The sequence below is a fragment of the Callorhinus ursinus genome, unplaced genomic scaffold (genome assembly GCF_003265705.2).
Source record: "Callorhinus ursinus isolate GAN/ISIS: 27379988/994484 unplaced genomic scaffold, GSC_fseal_2.0 scaffold16, whole genome shotgun sequence".
Lineage (NCBI taxonomy): Eukaryota > Metazoa > Chordata > Mammalia > Carnivora > Otariidae > Callorhinus > Callorhinus ursinus.
Window position 1 is genome coordinate 8,882,415 of NW_027397078.1, and position 16,663 is coordinate 8,899,077.

Sequence of the window (16,663 nt, forward strand, 5' to 3'; positions counted from 1 at the left end):
CCTTAAAAAGGAGACTAGGAGGGTGTCTGGGTGGTTCAGTTAGCTAAGCATCCGCCTTTGGCTCAGGTCGTGATCCCAGGGTCCTGGGATGGAACCCCACATTGGGCTCCCTGCTCAGTGGGAAGGCTGCTTCTCCCTCTCCTCTGCCCCTCCCCTGCCCTCTTGTGCTCTCCCTCAAGGCCCATTTCCCACTACCCACAGCATTTCATAACCCCTCTTGACATTATGCTAACACCCCCAGCATCTTTGGTTACTTTCTCTAGCATAATAGCATTTCTTAGCCCTTTAGAGGAACCCAGATTCTTTTTTATTTTTTTAAGATTTTTTTATTTATTTGACAAAGAGAGAGAGAGAGGGAGGGAGCATGAACAGGGGGAGCCACGGGCAGAGGGAGAGGGAGAAGGAGAAGCAGACTCCCTGCTGAGCAGGGACCCTGACACGGGACTCAATCCCAGGACCCCTGAGATCATGACCTGAGCCGAAGGCAGAGGCTTAACTGACTGAGCCTCCCAGGCGCCCCTTGAGGAACCCAGATTCTTAAGAGTAAAGAATGCACCTTATACTTCCTGGTATTTACCGCAATCCCGGCTCAGTGCCTCACCTCAGTGTGCATCTCTATAAAATGGACATAAGAATTATGCCTGGAGGGTTCTTATCACACCCATGATAGACTTGCAACTCCTTTGTACAATATAAGACAATATACAAATAGTTGTTAGTTGTAAAAGCTCAGTAAGTACATGCTAAACATATTTGAATGATATTGGACTTCTGTTTTCTCATACGTAAAGTGGGGAGAAGAACAGTATCTACCTATAGGGTCATAATTTCAGTTCAAATATGACCATTTATATAAAAGGCTTAGCCCAGGACCTAGCCTTTATAAGCATTCAATAAATATTGGCTCCAGAAGTGGATTTGCTGTGAACTGAGTAAAGCTTAAGCTCCAAGGCACATCACTTACACTGACCCCTTCCAAGCTTGGTTCAGGGGGAGTAGGGTGCTTATGTTTTGTACAGACCACCATCTGTCTCCAACTTGACTGCTGCTTAATCATACCACCTGTTGGGTCTGGTGGTGTGAGAGCAGCCATGGGTATATTTGCGATCTGGCTATGGGGAAGTCAGAGTGAGGCTACGATGAGGTTTTTTTTGGGGGGGATATGCGTATATAGCGTCTGTGGCCACTTCCACGTAAATTTGGTGCTGGCCAACACACGTGACCATAGCAATGGCCTTTGGGAACACTCTTACTGCCCTCTGGGCTGACTTGTCCTGTACTGGGACTTGAAGGTGCATGCCACGCGCTGTCTCACAATATAAATATGTCCGTCCTTGGCATCTATTGCGACATAGCAAGTCACCCCAGAACTCAGTGGCTTAAAACAATGGCAATCATTTGTTTCGCTCACGAATCTGCAGTGGGCGGGGCTCAATGGGACAGCCTGTCATTGTTTCACCTGGTGTCCACTGGGGTGGCTTGGAGGCTGGGGGCTGGAATCACCTGGAGGCTCCTCGCTCGCCTATCTGGTGATTGACAGGAGCTTTTGGCTGAGACCTCCGCTGGCCGTGGCCTCTCTGCGTGGCCTGGGCTTCCTCACAGCATGGTAACTGAGTTCCTAGGGCAAGGGTCCCAAGAGGGCCAGGTAGAAGCTGTCCCACTTTCTATGACCTAACCTTGGAAGTCACATACCCTCACTTCCACTATAGTCCCAGACCCCCACAGATTCAAGGCGGAAGGATGGGCCCCGTGCCTCAACTAGAAGGCCAACATCCACTGCACAAAGAGCATGTGGAAGGGAGACCTTGTTGGGACCATTGTGAAAAATCCAATCTTATGGCTCCCAGCCCGCCCCCCCCGCCCCCCGCCGCCCAAAGTATACAGATAGTGGAGAGAAACAAAGCCTGAAATGTAGGGTGCCAGAAGCTAGTCTGTGGAAAATCTTCCACTCATGAGATGTGGAAAATTGGAAGTGACAAATCCCGTTCTCATTGATGCCTAGTCAGAATGGAAATTCACTTCTGTCAGGAATATACTCAATAATGCAGTGTATGCGATTAATAACACACCATTTGGTTTTATTTCCTTTCTGATGGGAGTTGCACAAAATAGGATTTATCGGAATCCGTGTGTTTGTAGGGCACAAAACTGTAGCCGTCCTACAAACCTAAGTCCGTCTGCTTGAAGAGCAGGGAGCTTTACGCATCCCAGTATTTCAGATTGCACTGTAGTGTATCTGACACATCTTGTCTTGGTGACATCTGATGGATCCAGAAAAAGCCACACACAAAATTGCTACTGATGTAGCAAGACGGCCTAAAGAAACAAGTGCTCTGGTGACTAGACTCATGTGTTCATCGGCATGTCAATGTGTGTAGCCTAAGAGCCATTTTATATCATTACACAATTATGCGGCTGAATATGTACCCCTAACTTCACATTAATTTCGCCTGGTTTTGTTTTGTTTTGTTTAGAATTACGAATCATAGCAAAATTCAAATAGGACAGGAAGATCGAAGTATCTCGGTAGTAGCCAAAAACAAACAAAGGAGACATCCGGATGTTTCCAAATGTCACTCCGGAATTACATCACAGTGGAAACTAATTCCCAATGACAACCTGTGAACCCTAGAGAAACTTCACAGCACTGTCAATAATTTTATAAAAGGGAGATCAAGCACGCTGCAGGAGAGACGGAATGATCTTTCTACTGTCTCTCCAGAAAACGATATTAAAAAATCGTTACCGTATGAGAAACAATGAAAACCATGCAGCCCAAAAGAAGAGAAAAAAAGAATCAAGGAAATGTTTCAGACAGTGAATGACTAAATATATTATTTTTCTCCCTGAATTTTGTGAAGTTTGAGGCCTTTGTGAGCCTTTCAGTGTTGTAATTTGTTATTTCTTTTCTCCTTTAAACGTTCACTTTCGGGGCACCTGGCTGGCTCAGTCGGTGGAGCGTGTGACTCTTGATCTCAGGGTCGTGAGTTCAAGCCCCACGTTGGGCATGGAGCCAACTTAAAAACAACAATAACAACAACATTCCCTTTCACACTAGGTTTTGTATTTGCAATTTTGTGGCCTGTTTTTTTTTTTTTAATAACAGAGTCTCCCCCAAAATAAATCATCTTTAGACCCCGCTATTGACCACAATCAGCTCCTGTTGGCTATTATTATTAAAACTTCCTGGTGATGATAGAGACCGTGCATTCGGCAGTTTATGGGCGTGAGTAGATGGATGCTAAATCTCCTCAAGCTGGCATCCTCCTTCTGCTTTTTCTCTTTTCAGGATGAAAGCACAGAACGGGATTTGTAGGGGCCTTAGTCGGCTCGGGCTGCCATAACAAAGTACCACAGACTGGGGGGCTTAAAGCACAGAAATTTATTTTCTCACACTTCTGGAGGCCGGAAGTTTCCAGGGTTGGCTTCTCCTGAGGGCTCGCTGTGTGGCTTGCTGTTGGCTGCCTTCCCACCGTGGCCCCGCGTGGTCTTACCTCTGGGTGGGTCTGTGTCCTCACCTCCCCTCCTTAGAGGGACACCGGTCAGATTGGATGAGGTCCCACCCTGGGACTTCATTTTAACTTACAGTCACCTTCTGAGGTAATGGGGGTCCAAGCTTCAGTGTATGAACTGGGGGGGGGGGTCACCATTCAGCTCATAACAGGCCCCACAGCCGAGGTCCTCAGATGGCCAGAGACAGCGGGACAGCCCCAGCCTGACCTAGCTGCTCAATTAGCACGTCCAAGCCTCGTTCAGCTCTGAGTCATCAGCAGGTGTCACCAAAGGCCCCAAGCCTCCTTCAGAGCAGCTGGTGATGCCAAGTAGTCCTATCAAGGGGAACCAGAATCAGGGCAGGGGAGGGAAAAACCCTCCACAACTTGGTGCAGGCAGCAGGAGTCCTTTCGGCTCTGTTTTAAGAAACTTTAAAGTGCCGGGCTTGAGGCTCCCACTGCAGAGAGGACATCTGGCCAGTCCCGCACTGGGAGGCCCTTCTAGGCTTGGGGCAGGCTCAGGGTACCACCTCCACTGTGACCCTAGCGGCAGCCGCACAGGGGAGCCGTACTTCATTTGCACAGGGGAGCCGTACTTCATTTGCATGCCCTCAGCACCCCGCGGCCCCGTCTGATTCAAGTGCTACCAGTCTTTCCACTCTACTGTTTGGTGGATGTTTAATATGCACCGAGGTGGCCTCCTTTGTGCTGAGCTGCCTCCGTGGGTGGTCCCTGTTCTCTCTGCCAGGACTGATTAGCGAGCAACCTCAGGGGCCCCAGGATGATCTGGAGCCTTAGCGGCCACCATGGGTGACTATGATGGGTGAGAGAGGGGGCAGCTCCTGGCCTTGGGTGAAGCTTGAGCAGGACCCGGGCTCCGCTCCCCCAAAGCACTGGGACCAGGCTGCCATTTCAGTGAGTCCGCCATATGCCCATCTCTGTGCTAGGAACAGGAGTCTGGCCCCCACAGCACTCTCGAGAAGTGAATTATCCCCATGTTACACGTGAAGCAAGTCGGGCTCAGGGATGGTAAGCGACTTCTTCAAGGTCACACAGCTGGTTATGGCAGAGCCAGGATTCAAACTCCAGACGTTTCGGTGACAAAGCCCTCAAAAGTATTTCTTCCATTAGTTTCATGGAGCCTCTCACCGGTCCATTCCCACACAATTTGCAGCTGGAGAGGACTTGAGAAGCGGTTGAACCCAATTCCTTTATTTTGCAGGACAGAGAGAGAGAGAGACAACCAAGGAGCATGAGACAGCTCTCTGGCGTCCCTTCTAAGGGCACTAATCCTATCATGGGGGCTCCATTCTCATGACCAATTACGTCCCAAAGGCCCCATCTCCAGACGCCATGACACTGGACATAAGCAAAGCAATGGCTAGATAGATCTCTAGTCCCTGTGTCTTTGTGGAACAGAGCTGCTTATCCCTTGACTCTGATGGCAAACAAACTTTCATTTGTTTAAGTCACAGCTATTTTGAGTCTCTGTGTCTAATCTTGACTGAAACAGGTGCCTACTCTAGGGCTTTCTGAGCCTCAGTGGGTGACTTCATCTGTATAATGGGAATCGAACGCTTACTCCACAGACCTCACAGTAAGCTTGGGCAGGGAAATGATGTTTGTGGAAGTACTGAGGAAACTAGACAGCATTATAAAAATGTAAGATTTTTTTAAACCTGTCAGAGTGGGGCGCCTGGGTGGCTCAGTCGGTTAAGCGTCCAACTCTTGATTTTGGCCCAGGTATGATCTCAGGGTTGTGGGATCGAGCCCTACGTCGGGCTCCGTGAGGAGCATGGAGCCTGCTTGGGATTCCCTCTCACCCTCTGCTGCACTCCCTTGCTCACGCACGAACGTGTGCTCTCGCTCTCTCTCTCTCTCTCTCTCTCCCTCAAAAACAAACAAACAAAAAAAAAGTAAGACATTTGTTGCTGGGCTCTGGGAAAGGCGTGGCAGGGGAGGAGTGGGTGGTTGGGGAAGGAGGATTGTATGAAAGAAGTATAAATGTTTTTCCCCTTCCATAACGCTTCCTAAAAATTCTGCGTTCTCCTCACTGACCCGAGGCCCCACCTCAGGCTAGTGTCGGGCAGTTCATCTGGGTTGGGGCCCATGTTCTGGTGTTCAGAGACCCAGTATGTGCCCAGATCATAAGGGTTCTTTGAGCTCTGGCCCAGACAGCTCAAAAGGCAAAGAAAAAAGCCAGGTCAGGAACGGAGATGCTGAGTCTTGCAGTGACCCCCACGGCAAATGTCTCAAGTGCGGCTGGACTTCCTTCTTATCTCCTCAGGCCTGGTACGGGCCCGGACTCACAGAAAGTCCTCCAGCAGCTGTTGAACTGAATCCAAAGTCCAGCGAGTCTGGAAGTGGGTGGGAATCCAAGCAGGATGGAGTAGGAAAGGTAGCGACTTGAGATGATGAGCCCAGGGAGGCTGCCCAGCCCCGACCTTCCGATTGGCCCTCCTCTTGCTTTAAGTTCGCTGGTTGGAGGATGACGGAGGATGGAGCCAATTTTAATCTGGGAAGGGAAGGTCTCCTCTCAGTTAGGAACCGGGAGGCTGCAGGCGCAGGATCCAGAGGCCTTTCCCCCCAAACAGGTGGCGAGGCCAAGTTGGGAAAGCAGGCCTTGGGAGAGAAGGAGCCGGAGTTCGAGAAAGCAGAGGCCAGGCATACTTGCCAGTGTCCACGGAAGGTTCCCAGCCAGGAATCAGGAGCGGAAGTGGGGTGGGGGTGATGGGAGCTGAGAGCCCTGCAGATGTCTCTTGAGGACCAAAGCCCTCGGCTGACAGACCACATCTGGCCTTGCATCGAGACAAGTGAGCAGACTCTGCTCCTTGCCGGGTGGGCTGGCCTGGTTCCGCAGCCCAGCAAACGTTTCAGAAGCCCTGATTCTCTGACCCTGACCCAGGCCAGGTCTGAGGACTGAAGCCATCACCACGGGGCCTGCTAAGCTGTGGCCAGGGGCACCAGCTACCCTGGTCACATTGCGGGAAGGGCTACTGGGGGTGCAGCAGACACTGGCAGTGCCCCACCCCGAGCCCATCCAGCATTAGCCATTCTAGTATGTGCCAACCACCTACCGCAAAAGCACCTACCGCTCGCCCTCCTCCAAGGGCTTCCTCTGGCTGGTGAGTGAGGCAGGTTGGAAACACAAGGAGGACAGCCTCCCGGGAGCAGCCCCCAGCCAAGGACAAACAGGAGTTGGTGGACAATTACCCCAGCTTCCTCGCCCCTCGGTGGGAACAGTTCTGGGAGGTGAGCTCTCCATTGTCTCCCAGGCATCCCCAGGAGGGTTTAAGCCCCGTTGCCCACAGTGGAACCCGCCCCATAACACACTCTGTATCGGCTTCCCTCTCTTCCCTGTCTCGCTTCCCCAGTGCCCTGGAGGTGTTTCCTGGGATCACCCACAAACACACAACCTGCACTCACGTCCTTGCCTGGGATCTGCTTCCAGGGGTAGCTAAACTAAGAGCCAGGATTAGCAGAGGAATGTGACTGACACTCTGACAGGCTCAGGCAGTGACGATGACAGGAGACCAGTCAGCAGCCAAGCCTGGCAGCCTGGGAAGGCCGAGAAAAGAGGCTGGGGTTCCAACCTCAATGAAGGGTCACAATCTCCGCCCAGGACCGAGGAAACCCGTGAAGGGAGCCCCCATCCCTGACAGACTCAGCCTCTGGAGGGCTCCAATCTGGTCCACCAACCATCCACCCCAAGCCCAGTGACAGGCACAGGAAAGTAATGGAATGGAATTGACTCGAGGCCAACATCAGGAACCCTTCCGTTTCCACATGAGACCATTCTGTCTCCTGGTTGCCCTTCCCCTACCATAGCCTTCTATTTATTCACACATTCATGCGTTCGTAAATGCAGACCAACATGCTGGGCACGTACTAGGTGGGAAGCACTAAGCAAGCTCCAGCTTCTCCTCTCTGCTTCTTGGCCCAGCTTTTGGGAAGCCCACCATTCTTGGTCGATCAGTAATTGATAACTCTTTGCATTTTGTTTATTCATTTTTTGGAGGGGAGAAAGGGGGAGAGCAGAGGGAGAGGAAGAGACAGAATCCTCCAGCAGACTCCCGCTGAGCACGGAGCCTGACTCGGGGCTGGATCTCACGACCCTGACATCATGACCTGAGCCGAAATCAAAAGTCAGATGCTTTACTGACTGAGCCACCCAGGTGCCCCAATAATTCTTTGCATTTTAAAAAGAGGCTATGGAAGGTAGAATGTTTCTTCAAAAAAATGGCTTTTGAAACATGAGTGGACAAGAACAGTTGTTGATATTTTGAAGAAGGGTGAAGAGGCCCTAAAATCATGCCTCTTCTAGAGTCATCTGCTCTGCCCCAGGTTCACAGGCAGTGGGTCCAGCATGCAGACCCCAGCCCCAGCCCCAACACACACGTACATATCACTGGACTCGGGTTTCCACGCTATGTCTGCAAACATGTGCACAGACGCCCTTATAATCACATATGCGAAGACACGCACCTGAACACCAACACTCCCACAAGCCCGCGGTGTGCGCACAGGAGGGCGGCCTCCCTTCCCCGCCCCAGCTGGCCCGAGACTAGCTCCCACTGAAGGGGCAGCCTCTGTGTGATTGACAGGCCAGCCAGTAGCTTCATTCAGTTGGAATCCAAGATGCCATTACCATGGCGACCACAGTCCCTTACAGCTCTGCTATCTTCCGTGCTCCTGGGAGTTGAGCGTGATACCTGGGAGACTTTCCTTCTGGAAGCCACTCCTTCCTCCAGGAGTGGCTTTTAATTTTTCCCTAGGGCCTTGCTTCTTTGGAGTAAGCTGACAGTACACGTCCCTCTGGCTCTCCCTCTGCTAACGGTGAGGGAGGTTCTAAGAAGAGTTGTTGTGCTTTAATCAAGCTTGAGGTCTCCTGGAACCTTCCAGCTACTCTCCTGGGTCCTGATGTCATGCCTAGCCAAAGGGAGTAAGCGATCCACCCTTTTCTTCACAGGTCACCCTGGGGTTAGGGCTATGATCGTGGACTCTCTAAGCTGGAAGGGTGCAGGGCTCATTGGGGTGCACTGTTCAGAGGCACCCCCACCCCTGCCTCTTCAAGACAGAGGGACTCAGTCCTCCAGCTGCAGGGTGTCGGCTGCTGACAGCTCTCAACTGATTCCCTTTCCAGAAAGTGCTCAAGAGAGCTGCTCACTGAAAGTCACACTCTTCTACCCGGAGCAGACCACACTCAATGGCCAATTGGGGTACAAAGGCTCATCCCCTCGCCTCAATTCAGGACAACTCTGAAGGGCCATACCCGTTCCAAGGGTCCCAGGGGATCATGGGAGCATCATAGTTCAGTCCCTCTTCTGCTCACTCCTGCTTCCCTACTCCCCTTACAGATGTTGACTCTCAAGGCACTCCCCCAGAAACCATCTGCACACAAGTTTCCATCTCAGAGCCTGTTTCCCAACCCAACCCAAGACAAAGGGTCTGGAGTTCATCTAACACAGTCCTCCCCTTGACAGTGAGGAAACAGGCCCAGAGAGCAGCTGGGTACCCTTAAGGTTACTCGGGGAGTTAATGTGAAATGCAGTTGCCTGATCCAGACTCTCAGTGTTGGAATAGACCCTAAAGGTCCCATAATGTAAGCAGAAAGAAATGCAGTCAAGAAGCTGTTGGGTAGAGGCACCTGGGTGGCTTAGTGGGTTAAGGGTCTGACCCTTGATTTTGGCTCAGGTCATGATCTTAGGGTGGTGGGATGGAGCCCTACGTTGGGCTTTACGCTCAGCGGGGAGTCTGCTTGGGATTCTCTCTCCCTCTCCTTCTCCCTCCCACCCCCCCATTCTCTTGCTCTTTCTCTCTCTCAAAAATAAAAAGGTGTTGGATAATTCTCACAGCACTGATGGAAGTGGTGATGGAATGAAAGAACCAGAACCGACACCGGGATTCATTGCCAAGTTGCCCTGCCACCCTGGGAACTCAGTCTTGCTGCAGCTACCACCACCAGTGGGAAGATTTCCTGTGGCCCTTACTTCTAGGTGTGGAGTCCCCAACTAAAAGTTACCATGCGTGTCTAGATTGGGTGCCCCTGCCCCAGCCCAAGGAAGGCTAGAGAAGTGGAGACCTAGCAGGACTGGTAGTCAGCCAGACTACATTGGTGGCTCTCAACCCCACCAGCACATTAAAAGCACCTGGGAGCTTTAAGATCCCGATGCCCAGGCCACAGCCCAGACCAATTAAATCAGAATTTCTGGAGACAGGATCTGGGCCTTGGCATTTCTTTTTAAGCTCTTAGGGTGGTTTTGATCAAAAGTTGAGACCAATACAGTAGGGAAAACCAATGATGAAGGATCTGAAGAAGCTCTCATTTTAGTTTCTTGCGGTATCGGGTAAGGTTTGGTCAAGGAAGCAGACCCACTCTGAGTGATACAAAATAAGGGCTTATTGTGGGATTGGGCCTGACACAGTTGTGGGAGCTGGTTAAGCTGCCCATATGAGACTGCTGGCCTGTGTTTGGGTGAGCGCCTGAGGGCCCGAGGGCCTATGAGCAGCAGGGCCAGCAGCTGGGATGAAAACAATGGACCCCATAGTAATTATCTATTGGTGTGTAACAAATCATGACAAAATTTGGTGACTTCAAACAACAAACATTTATTATCTCACAGTTTCTGAGGATCAGGAATGGAGTGGTGAGCGGTTCTGGTTCAGGGCCTGCCATGGGGTCGCAGTTCAGGTGTCTGCTGGAGCCTGCAATCATCTGAAAGCGTAAACGGGGCTGGAACATCTGCTTCCAAGAAGGCTCACTCACATATCTGTCGTTGGGAGGCCTCAAGTGCCTTGCTGGCCATTGACCAAAGGCTTCACTTTCTTACCACGTGGGCCTCTCCACAGAGATCCTCCGGACAAGGGCAGCTGGTTTTCCTCAGATGGAGCAATCTCAGAAAAAGAGAGGCAGAGAGACTAAGACGGAAGGTGCCGTGTCTTTTGTAGCCCAAGTCATAAGTGGCATCCCATTGTTTCTGTCATCCTCACATTGGCCAGAGAAACTCGGTACAATGTAGAAGGACGGACTTGGGGAGATGAATACCAGAAGGCAGGACTCACTGGGGGCATGTTGGAGGCTGGGGTGGGGAAGTGCAGAGACAAACTGGGACCCGCCATGGCAGCTAGAGTCCATATTTCACTGCCTCTAACCTCTATAGGATGGGTCACCTCCAGGAAAAGCTGGCACCCTCCACCACGGTGCAGAGGAACCTGCCCCAGGATCTGGAGAAGCCAAAGGAGAAGATCCAGAAAAAGTGGAAGTAGCTAGGGGCCTGGCTGTACCCTAAGGCCCAAACGGTGACCTTTTGGCTCTTAGGCTCAGCAACAGCGCGAGTGAGGTTGGCTCACCGAAGAGAAGAGGCCGCTGCTACACTTCCGTCTTCCAAATCTCATGCACATTTCTCCTGAGGCCCACCCTCACCGGGAAAGGTGCAGAGAAGGGAATTCTGGGAAATGTGGTTCTAACTAGACGCTCACAGGGTAAAGGCATCACAGGGCTGGAGTGTGTGTTGGGGGATGGGTGTAGTCAATGAAGGAGTTTGCCATTCCTTCTCCTCGGGCTGGAGCCAGGACGAACAAAGACAGCCATGGGTGAGCCAGAGTCTGACAGTGAGAACACAAGAGACCTCAATCCCACTCCCCACCCCCGTTCCCTTTTGCGAAGCCCATTACAGACCCACTGTGGATTGAGCCTCTTGCATTCTGCAGAGGGGAGGGAGTGGAGGAAGGATGGCAGATGGATGATTTGAAAGCTGATTCCAACCAAATCAGCTGGAGTGGACAATAATTTCTCCCTACTTCATATCAATAACCTCTAGACAGCCAGATAAAAATCATGCTTTAATGGTCTGGTCACATCTAACAACACTCATGGCCACTCATACTGTTAGCCTGATGTCCCCTGAGTCCAAAATATCTCACACTAATGTTCCCCCGGCATGGCAAAATGGCACACGAGAGATGTACAGAGGACCTGCCTGGTCTGTCGTTTCAGAAACCCTAAAAATATTTCTCCTACTAGCCTCCTCATGCCTGAAAATCCCACATTACAGCATTAACCCTCTAGACAAAAGCTTAAAATTTGCTTTAACGCGCAACTGCCTGTAAGAGGGGTCACGTTTTAGGCTATTATCAGCCATTTATATTCCTTAGTGCAAATGAAATCTGGAGAGGCACGGGACATGGGGGATAAGTGAGGGAGCATTAGACACTTGACAGGGACAGACAAACAGGAGCGAAGAGCCCCGAAAAGTGAGTGTGAAAGAAATAATCTTATATATTCGCCGACTCCTGTTTCATTTTCTTCTTTTTGGACTCACAGAAAGACTACATTTCCCAGCGTCCCTTGAAGTTAGACTGAGGTCATGTGCCAGGATTCTGGCCACTGGGCTGTAAGTGGAAATAACGTACAGCACTCCTCCCGGGCTTTGCCATTAAAAGCATCTTGTGCAACCTTCACTTTCGGCAACAAGCAGAGAGGCTGCATATCGAGATGGTAAGAAAACAGCATCTGAGATCGTGGATACTGCCCTGGAGAGTGGCCCAGTTCACGCGGGACTTCACAGGAGCGGCACAGAAACCTCTGTCTGTTCGAGCCCCTGACATTCGGGGCTTAATTTCTTGCTGCAGCATAATCTATCCTATCCTGACTAATACAGAAATTGGTCTCAGAAACGAGGGTTTGCCGAAATTAAAAAAACCTCTACCCTAAGGTGAGGCAGCAGGAAGTGACGAACACGTAAGATAGTGATGCGTGTTACCCAGGACAAAATATTCACATTTTCTTCTGCGAATAAGCAAGAGATGGGACTGGAGAAAGCCCTGAATTTCAAAATGACTCAAAGTGAAGACCAGACTAAGGGTGTGGCCTTTCCACAAATTCCCAGATGTCTTTTTTTTTTTTTAAAGATTTTATTTATTTATTTGACAGAGAGAGACACAGCGAGAGAGGGAACACAAGCAGGGGGAGCGGGAGAGGGAGAAGCAGGCTTCCCGCGGAGCAGGGAGCCCGATGCGGGGCCCGATCCCAGGACCCTGGGATCATGACCTGAGCCGAAGGCAGACGCTTAACGACTGAGCCACCCAGGCACCCCCAAATTCCCAGATGTCTTAAGGTGGCTCCCATTAAATGCAGAGAGCAAGATGCAGGGGCGAGAAAGCGAAGAAATAATTATTATTTATTTGCCGAATGTTGATGTGTCACTGAGCCTAGCCTAGCCTAGACACTTTCGGGTCTAAAACAGGGTGTGAGGAGCCTGCAGCATGCAGCTTTTCCAACTCTACAATTTCTACTACACAGGAGTTTCTAGTCAGCCGAAGTACTCATGCGTGGGTGCATGAGTGTGCCTATGCGTGTGCGTGTGTGCTTACACGTAGCTCTTAATTACCTATATGTTCCAGCAACTGCTAATCTATTTGCCCAAAAGGCCATAAAGGCTAAAATGCAAAAGTTAGCTTGCTTCTCCACCCCCAGCTCTCATCAAAAAAGAGGAATGGTAGATAGCTTGGATTTATTTATTCACTGGTTTAAAAAGAAAAAAAAAAAAAAAAAAACCCAGGAAGAATTGATTCAGTGGAAAGGGAGTCCGGAGGGGAAGCAGAGAGTAAAACTCCTCATCCCTCACTCCTATCATCCTCACATCTGAGGCATGAGCCTAGTAAATAAGTTTCAGAAGTGTGTCTCTTCGTGTGAAGCCAATTTTCCTACAGATGAAAAAGTTGCCAAATACACAGTGGTAGAGAGTAGCTTTCCAGAACACTAGGGATGAAAAGAAGCAATGGTTTGCCTTCATCTCTGGGCTGGAGATGAAGGAAGGAGCCAGATATGAGGAGATGGATGACTAGAGAAGTATCTGTGAACACCAAGATGACGTTAGTGAAAAGGGGCTCACTGAAAGAAGGTGGGGGGTCTCTCCGGAGACTGGGTCTGTGGTTTGTACACTCGGGCCTGCGGTCAGGCTATGTTAGCCCTAAGCCAAGGGGTGATCCCAGAGACAGCCTTGTTTGGGTTCCTGGGCCCAATTTCCAATGTGTGTCTTGGAGCGGGGCTTCCTCATACATCTGGGCAATGCTCCGGACACCAGCTGGGCGTCGTCCTACAATTCAACTCATTTCTGACACGGTCTACCCGGAGACAGCCTCAGGTTCCACAGGGTAAGGGCTCAGTCCTACAAGACTGCTCCGCTCCTACTTCAGATGACTTGGGTCCAGGCTGTCACCTGTGCTTCTTACCAAATGGCTACAGATGAGAAGCTCCGATGACTTCCTCCTCCAGAGCAGCTCACAGAACTCAGAGAAATGTTTTACTCACTAGATCACTAGTTTATTGCAAAAGGATAGAACTCAGGGAACAGCCAGATGGAAGAGATGCACAGGGCGAGCGAGGTAGGGGGAGCGGACGAGGAGCTTCCCTGCCCTCTCCAGGCCCGCCACTCTGCCCACATCTCCACGTGCTCACCAACCCGGAAGCTCTCGGAACCCTGTCCTTTTGGGGTTTTATGGAGGCTGCATTACACAGGTATGACTGATTTAATCGTTGGCCATTGGTGATTGAATTCAATCTCCAGCCCCTCTCCCCTCCCCAGAAGTCAGGGCTGGGACTGAAATTTCCAACTGTCCATTCAAGGCTGGTTCCCCTGGTCACCAGCCCCCATCCATAGGTGGGGGTTCCCAAAGTCGCTTCATGAACCTAACAAAAGACTCTCAAAATCCCCAAGGGTTTTAGGAGCTCTGAACCAGAAACTGGGATGAAGACCTAATATATATTTCTTCTTAGAAATCACTGTATCACACAGGCAAAAAGGATAGACTCTCTTACGTTGGGGAGATCACCGTGCATGGTTACCTGCAGTCCAACTGAGTCCAGCCCTCGTGGAATTTCCTGTGTTTCCATGGAGGAACAGGGGCCCTGGAGTCAGACAGCCCTAAGTCCAGTTTCATCTCTTTCCCACTGTGTTATATTAGTAAGTCACTCAACCTCTCTGAGCCTCACACTGTCAAGTGGAACTGATAAGACCCTCCCAGAGGGCTCTGGAAGAATTAAATAAGATCAGGAGCATGAAGCATGGAGCAGGTGCCCTCCTTCCCATCCCCCCCTACCCCGAGACATACCCGGGTTACTTAGATGGGCCGGAAATGTTACCACAAGCATCCTTATAAGAAGAGGGGGGTCAGAGGGGCATTACAGAGGCAGAGACTGGAGTGATGTGGCCACAGCCGCCAGGAGCTGGCAGAGGCAAGAAGCAGAGTCTCTCCTAGAGCCTCCAGAGGCCGACCCCCGGATTTCAGCCCGGGAATACTGCTTGGGGACCTCTGGCCTCCAGAACTGTGAGCTACCAAGTTCGTGGTCATTTGTCACAGCAGCCACAGAAAACTAATACAGTGGCCAACTGAGTCTGTGACCCCCCCTGCCAAAAGAAGAAGAAAAGCCTGGCTTCCAAGCCCACACTCCGAAAAGAGAACCCTTGGTCCCTTGGGTAGGGGTTGCAGACACCAAGGTCCCTCTAGCTGGGGTTGCCCTGGGTGGTTCCTCTTGATGCGCACTCCTTTTTTTTTTTTTTTTAAGGATTTTATTTATTTATTTGAGAGAGAGAGAGAGCACAAGCAGGGGAGAGGGAGAAACAGGCCCCCCACCGAGCAAGGAGCCCTATGCAGGGCTCCATCCCAGGACCCTGGGATCATGACCCGAGCCGAAGGCAGCCGCTTAACTGACTGAGCCACCCAAGTGCCCCACGATGCGCACTCCTATCAGCTCCCAGCCTTGCCACCCCGCAGGAGGCGTCCAGACAGGGGAGTGAGTGAAAGTAGCATCGTTTCCTTCTCTGCTTCTGGCATCATCTGCCCCACACCCGGGCAGCCAGAGATTGTCTATATCTGAGGGCCTGGAGTCAGGTACCTAAAGACAGTACCTGGTCCCTGGCTACATCGAGGGTGCGCAGGGGGGGACAGAACTGCAGAAGTCAAGCATGTGGCATCACCCTGCAGACGGCAGCTCCCCCCCGGCGTGGGGCTAACAGCCCTAACCCGTCTCTCCGGGATGGCTCTGAGAGCTAAGGATTGGAAAGAACGCGGCCATGGAGGCACTCATGTTGAAGACTGATTATATTGCTCCATATTCAACATGGGTGCAGGAGTGTACTGACTTCGCAGACCGCAAGTTTTCCATCTGGAGCACAACCAGACCCTCTCACGTGGCACCTCCCTGCTCACAACCCGATTCCCTTTTAGTGGGCTCCTGTGGCTGCCGGGTGTAACCTCCACAATGCCATGCCCCCAGCCTTCCCAGAACCCTGGAGTGTTCAAGACTGTCCACTGGTGAAGGCCTGGGCCGTATGGACACCCCAAGGTGAACACCATTGACTGTTAGGCAAATGAGACTTAGATTCAGAAAAGGGAGGTACCAATCATTCCCAGACACATGCCAGCTAGGATAAAAGTCCATCTCAATCAGAGGGCCCCGTAGCAGCTCACCACCAAACCCATTTTCTTCTAGCTGCACACACACAGCTGGACTACATTTCCCAGTCTCCCTTGCAGCTAGGTGTGGCTGTGTAACTGTTCTGGCCAATAGGAAGTAGGCAGAAGTGATGACTGGCCTGGCCCAGAAAAGCCAGCCATGCCATTCTCCTCTCCCTCTCTCTCTCAATTTCTTCCTCCCCTCCCAGGCAGCTGGATGTCAATCTTCAGGGCAGCCTTGGAAATAGATGACCAACTGTCCTGGTTTCCCAGAAACCGTCCTAGTTTTAGCACTGAGAGTCTGCAGCCTGGGAAACCCTCCACTCCCAGACAAACGGAGATGATCGGTCAGCCCACTTGAAAGGCACATATGGAAGATGGCAGAGGCTCCATCTGCCGGGATCCCTGAATGTGTGCATGGAGCAGAGCCCCCCATGCCCCGCCACCTCCCACCCCTGCCAATCAGCAATGCATGTTTTGGACTTCATGTGAGTGAAAAATAAGCTAAGCCTCAGATGATACACCATCTAATATTTTTGGAGAAACACAAAAATATCCTGTGTTCCCTGAGCTATTTTAAGCAGACAGATACCAGTTATAAATAGACAGACTATATATTATCTGGGATAGTCCTGGCGTACACCTGTTGTCTGGGCATAATTATTAATAGCACCCCCCCCTCTACTCTCCAAAGTGTCCCCGTTTTCACAATATCT